The sequence below is a fragment of the Punica granatum genome, chromosome 3 (assembly GCF_007655135.1).
Source record: "Punica granatum isolate Tunisia-2019 chromosome 3, ASM765513v2, whole genome shotgun sequence".
NCBI classification, from domain to species: domain Eukaryota; kingdom Viridiplantae; phylum Streptophyta; class Magnoliopsida; order Myrtales; family Lythraceae; genus Punica; species Punica granatum.
In genome coordinates this window covers 23,116,759-23,123,733 of record NC_045129.1, presented here as the reverse complement: position 1 = coordinate 23,123,733, position 6,975 = coordinate 23,116,759, and positions in this window count along the sequence as shown.

The following is a 6,975-nucleotide window of genomic DNA, read 5'->3' as shown; positions in this document are numbered from 1 at the left end:
GGAGCCGGGGGTCGGGTCCAATTGAACCGATGGTTTGCAGGAGAACCGATTAGTTCCCACTGTAACCGTCGGACCAATCGAGCTCCCGGGTGATATCTAAACACGTTTCACGCGCTCAATCCTAATCCGCCTTCCACATAGGCCGTATTCGGAGTGTGACGGTGAATCGAGGCTAGATCCCATTCCGCACTCGGGTTGCACGCGCTCGGTGAGTTAAGAGGCGTTGGACCTCGTGTTCGGTGATTTGGGGCGTTGGACCCCGTGCAACACGTGACCTATGGGTTCGGGCCCGAATCGCAATAAATCATCATATGCGAGAATAAAACAAAAGAAAACTGATAAAACTGATACAATACAGAAAATAACTGACAAATGGTCGGTGGATACAGACAAGTGGTGTATTAAGTCGAATATACGTGATTTAATCAGTTATTACCCGTGGTTGATTGGCAAACAATGCATCTAACCTAAGCAAACATAGAGGGCGGGCTAAGATAAGGTTCTAAGCCAATTATATGTGTGTGTTTGTTTTATGACTCTTATTCAGTTAAGTGTCACTACGGTTTCATCGAATTAGCCAAACTCGTGTTTTGACTCTAGATTGGAATATATCATTACGCCTATCCATTATCTAGTGTTTGATTAGGCCAAGTGGATGTACGATTAGTCCGGTTCTTTGTGTTTTGTAACCGAAATACAATGCTCCCCACCGAATCTATGATAGGAAGATAGAAACACCGAAAGTGGACGGAATGGAGCGTGCGAATGAGACTCGTACCCGAACGGGTAACCCTTTTCCGTCCATAGATCGAGGCGTTTCCGACTCTCTAGCGCCTAGGGTATCGGTGAATCACGGAATGACGATTATGCCCTCGGATAATGAAATTGCAATGTTCGTGTATAAATTGGAGATCGCGTCACACGAAGGAGTCTAAGAAGGACTCTCGTGCCCCGACTCGGGCCGCCTCAAATTGGGCCCGGACTTGAGTCGTGGCACGTGAGTACTCCCTAGACATCAATTCTATTCGTGTTACACAACTCGGTATTTTGAAATTGTGAATTTTTAATGGAGAAGGGCATTCTCGCCGTTCCGCGAATTATCGATGCGTTTACGAATTAATAATCAATTTATCCAATTATTTAGTTCAAGTGACTTAATTAACCGAGTAACACGTCCCGCTTATCCCGTTTGTGAAATTATTCGATGTTTATTGCTCCTTATTACGGTCATCATCGGTTTAATGGGTAATGGTCCGAAATCCATTCACCTATCATGAGATTAACACACGTCTAGCGACGGAACACGGATACGAATACACTCAATTCCAAGGATCGAACGCGAAGCGACGGAGGAGACCACCCTAGTCCCGAGAGGGGTCAAGGAGCACTCGACCCTTTTCCGAAGGATTAGGCCGAGAGGCCCCCTTGACCCGCCTTGGGTCACGGATGGTATCCCACATCGATTCGGGCCCTTCCTTGCATGCCTAATGCGTCAAGCACGTAAATAACACATGTTTTACTCATTTCGATATCACCGTGACCATAATCACATAAAGTCATACAAATATGCACAAATGAGATATTTAAACGGAAAACAACAAAGACGGCATTGACTCAAATGATAACGAAATGAATAAAGCACGGGAATCGATCCGTTTCGAGGCGGAAGAAGGCTCCCCGGACCCGCATGGTCCAAGGAAGCTCTCGGCCACCTTTCCCCAAGGAGGGCCGTGAGCTTCCGTGGCTCATGCGGGTCGGGAAAATTCCTTCGGCCCCGATTCGGATCTCTTCCCGTCATGCCATCATATTACACACGATTAACGATAAAAAGAACATAGGAACCGCCCCTTTCCGGGAAGGAGGAGGCCGCCCTAGCCTCGGGTGGGCCAAGGGGACTCGCGGGTCTCTCCCTAGAGACTTGGCCGCGAGTTCCATGGCCCAATCCGTGGCCAAGGAAGCCTCTCCCGCCCGGATCTAAGTCGTTTCCCATCATGGCATGTGAGCTCGAACATCATACATACATGGCATGGACATACAAACGAAAATAACGAGCGTACATTGTATGGAAGTGCATGGCATCACGGATCCGAAAAGAAAAAAACAAACTTTCATGCATTCGGTTGCTCAAACCATATAAACGTCTCATACAAACAAGAATTGAGGATCCTAGCTCTTCTAAGTTGTAGAGGGATGTTACATAGCCTTGATGCACGAGGAAAAGAGTCGGGGAAGTGGCCGTGGGAGTCGCTAGACTCGGTTTGAGCGTCACGAGTTGAAGGACCCGAAAGATTGCAGCCGCGGCAGTCTCGGGAAAATGGCTTGGCACGCTCGCTCCGACCACGGCATGGTGCAAGGTCGGGTTCGTTGGACTCCTAAAAGGCAGATCTAGATGTTCGTGAAGGGTCCCGAACGTGCCGAACCCTGAACAAGCACGAAATAGTGAGATGAAACTAGGTGAAAACGGGAGGACCCGGTAAAAAGGAAATGAGTGAAACGACGGTTGTGCACGGTGGATCGGCTCTTGGACCGTGACCACCTCTTCACGGGGAGAGTGAGGGTTGTGAGGAACCCTTTAAACGTGATGGCACGACTCGCCGAAGTCGTAGGGAGAAACGGCACGTCGGAAGGCTCGGATGCGCCCGGTTACGGTTTCGGGACCCGACTCTTTGCGTGGGCGGAACGCGATGATGGAGGGTTCAAATCGAAAATCTAAGCCCGGAAATGGACTTAGGGGGTGGGAAATATGTAGGCTAGGGAGTTTGGTGATTTTGGCTTAAGTCGGGTCGGGTGGTCACCAGAATACCGGGTGGTTTTCCGATGATTTTAGCCGGTTTCGGCCTTTGCAAGGGCTGGACGGAAACGTGGGAGTGGGCTGGGGTTTGAGAGGATTTTGGAGAGAGATTGGCTTGAGAGAGAGTGAGAATGAAGAAGTGATTAGAACTAATGGTGCTAGAGGCTTTATAGGAGAGCTTAATGGAGTGATTGAGACCAACTAATTGCGGTTTTGGGGAATTAAAGGGCTGCCGAATTGGTTTAGAGGGCTGCCGAATTTTCTAATGGGATTAGGGAGGGGGAGATGTCACTTAGAGTTTAGGGGAAGCAAGGGTAAGAGTGATGGGAGGTGATGGATGGGTGATGGGTGTGTAAGAGATTTGAATTGTGTGGTGGAGGGAAAAGGAGAGGGATTAAGCCGCCGGCCATAGGGGCAAGCCGTGGCTTATTGCGGCTGAGCCGCGGCTTGAGGGTTTGAGCCGTGGCTTGGGGTTGAGCCGCGGCTTGGTGGCTTGGCTTGGCTGAGCTGTGGGTCCCATTCAATTGAGAGAAAAGCCGAAAAATACTTGAAACTTGATTGAGCTCGCATCCGACCTCCGATGTCCAATTAATTTGAAGATTTGGAATGCTTGAATGACGAGGATTTGAATGAGCCTAATATCGCCATGCGTCATGTGAACGGACGTTCAGGCGACTCGGCGCCTCGAGAGTCGGTTTTGCCCTGTTTGGACATTCGGAGCGGAGTTTAGTGTCTCTCGGTCCCCGATTGCTCTTTGTGCATCCTAACATTCATTTTGGCAATCCTTTTGCCCCATGAGGGATCGTTGGCTCGTCGCCCTCGGTCGGGGACCGTTGGCCCGGGAAGACCTAGGGACTTTGATCGGGGTTTTCTCAGTGTTCCCTGAATGCCTTGAGGTGCTCGGGGCTCGTTTTGAGGTGCTCGGGGATCGTTGTGATCTCTGTTCTTCGTGGACGTGCCCCGGAGGCTCGCCAGGAGGCGCTCATGACCACTGAAATGTCCCTCGGGAAATCGAGTCGAGTTCCGGAAGGTCATCTGAAACTTGTTCCCCGACCCTGGTGGCCCCTGGGTGCCTGTAGGCCTGTTTTGGGGGGTCGTCTGCCTGTCGGTGGAGCGGGCCCCGGGAGCTCTGTTAGAAAACGCGTCCGTGAGAGATCGGGGTGTCCCAGCTTATGCGGTATGCCCCGGAAATGCGTCCGGACGCGCCATTGGTCACTTTGGCACTGTGAGGGATTTTTAGAGTCCCATATTGGGCACCTTTCGGTGCTTCGGTGATTCGATGATGAATAGTGCCACAGTGCCAGCTCCGTCGTTTTCGGGGTCCTTTGCCTGTAAGTTCTTCCGATGGCTTTCCTTTGCTTTTCTCAGTGACCCAGCTCTTCTCTCGTTGTTCATGACTCCGTGCCCGCCTATTTGCCTCTGATTGCCGGATGATGAGTAGCGTCCCGAGCCTTGATCGGGAATTCTCGTGTAGGAAGCCGATGGGCCAAAATGGGGTGCTGACAAACGGAAAGCAGTAAATAAACAAGCAAGCAAGCAAACGGGATTGAACCCGAACCCTCTAGATGTCCCCAGTGGAGTCGCCAAGCTATACGCACTCGAATTTTAATCTCGTCGGGGCATGCGTGCGCGCGCCTATGCAACGCGGCTTAGGAGTGTCCACCTTCCCGGGGACGCGCGACGGACGCACATGAGAAGGAGTCGCCACTTACTGTGTACGACCCGTAGGTCGAGGGCCGTTGAGTCGCCCGGGTCTAGGGGTACGGGATACACCTAAATACTAAGGCAATGGTCATACGGAGCCGAAAATTCCGAATTCGGGGGTTCTATTACGTGTGGGCCTATATCCCGCAGGCCCTTTCGGTACTCTAGTTTGCTAGGCTTGCCGTTTTGTTTATTTACCGCGTGATTTAGGGTTGCACTTGACTTGCCCGTTTTGACACCGTAAAGTCGATGAATTGATCAAATTGGGCCAAGAATCCAAAAGATGAGTAAACTTGTGCGTCGAGGAATCGGTTCACTATCTTCGCGTTACAGTTCGTCGGATTGTGGTGGTCAATTTCCTGCGCAAACCGAGACCACGAGTATTCGAGTTTACTCCTCTCTTGGTAACAATAGACCAACTTGACCGGTTTGACACTCGGACCTCTCGCTCGCCGATCGGGGATCCTTACAAATGAATGTACAAACAAATCCTCGCAATGTTCTCTCGAGTAATTACAAAATACAACTGAATAAGTAAATGGATCCCGATCGATTTGCGTCGGGTCAATATTCCGCTCCGGCTCACCGTGTGTTTTGAATAACCGATAAATAAATTAAGGCAACGCAGGCTCAAGGAGCCGGGGGTCGGGTCCGATCGAACCAACGGTCTGCAGGGGAACCGGTTGATTCCCACTGTAACTGTTGGACCAATTGAGCTCACGGGTGATATCTAAACATGTTTCACACATCCAATCCAAATTGCCTCCCACATAGGCCATACTTGGAGTGTGATGGTGACTCGAGGCTAGATCCCATTCCGCTCTCGGGTTGGACGCGCTCAGTGAGTTAGGAGGCGTTGGACCTCGTGTTCGGTGATTTGGGGTGTTGGACGCCTCATATTACGTAACCTATGGGTTCGGACCCGAGTCGCAACAAAACAGCAAAAGCAAATGGGAAACAGAAGAAAACTGATAAAACTGATGAAAAACAGACAAAAACTAATAAATGCAGATAAATACAGACAAGTTGTACATTAGGCCGAATGCACGTGATTTAATCAGTTATTAACCGGGGTTGATTAGCAAACAATGTATCTAACCTAGGCAAACAAAGAGGTGGGCTGGGACATGGTTCTAGGCCAATTACATGTGTGAATTTGTTTTAGAATGCTATTCAGTGAGTTGTCACTGCGGTTTCACCGAATTTGCCAAACTCGTATTTTGACTCTAGATTGGAATCTAGCATTTCGCCTATCTGTTATCTAATGTTTGATCAAGCCAAATGCATGATTAATTCGGTTTTGTGTGTTTTGTGACAGAAATAACAACATTAACTACCGAAGCTATAATAGGAAGATAGAAACACCGAAAAGTGAATGAAATGGGTCATGCGAATGCAACTCACATCGGAACGGGCCGCCCTTTTCCATCCATAGATCAAGGTGTTTCGGTCTCCTTAATGCCTAGGGTATCGGCGAATCACGAAATGATGGTTATGCCCTTGGACGGTAAGGTATGTGAGATGCACGCGTAAAATTGAGACTACATGACACGAAGAGGTCTAAAGAGGACTCGCTTGTTTCGACTTAAGCCGCCTCAAATTGGGCCCGGACTCGAGTCATAGCACACGAGTACTCCCTGGACACTGATTCTATTCGTGTCCCGCATCTCGATGCTTTGAAATTGGGGATTTTAAAAAAGGGCATTTCCACTATTTTGTGATCCGTCGATGCGTTTACAAATTAATATTCAATTCGTCCAATTATTTAAGCCGAATGATTTCATTAACCAAATGACATGTCCCATTTCCCGTTCGTGGAATGGTTTAATGATTGAGACCTCGAACCTCAATTGTTATGGATCAATGAAATGATTGTTCGATATTAACGTACCTAGCATACGAATTAACATGAAACCAACGATTAAATGAAAATTTTGATTACAATCAATTCCAAGAATCGGTTTTGACCGTTTCTTGCATGCGTAAAACATCAAACACAATGACAACGTACATTTTTACATAGTCGGTGCCGCCATGATCTTAGGAACGCAACCAAAAATACAAACAAGCACAAACACGATATTTAGAGGAATCGATAAAACGACACCGACTCATGGGAAGCGAAAAATGTAAAAACTCGGGAAACGACTTGAGTCGGGGAAAGGAGGCCATCCATGGCTCGAGGAAGCCAAAGGAGCCTCTCGGCCTCACCCCAAGGGAGGTGGCTGAGAGCCCCTCTTGAAATGATGAGAAAATGACTTCAAATTGAAAATCTGAGTTCGGAAATGAACTCCTTGGGTCCAAAACATGTGATCCATGGAGTTTGGGAATTTTTGGGTTTAAGTCGGAATAGTGACCGCCATGGATTCTGACTTAAACTCTAAGGCTTTTGGCTTGGTTTTGGCTTGGATGCTCTCGGTCCTAAACCTGGGGTTTGCTGCTGATCATTAGGGAGTTGAGAGAATTTTCTAGAGTGAGAA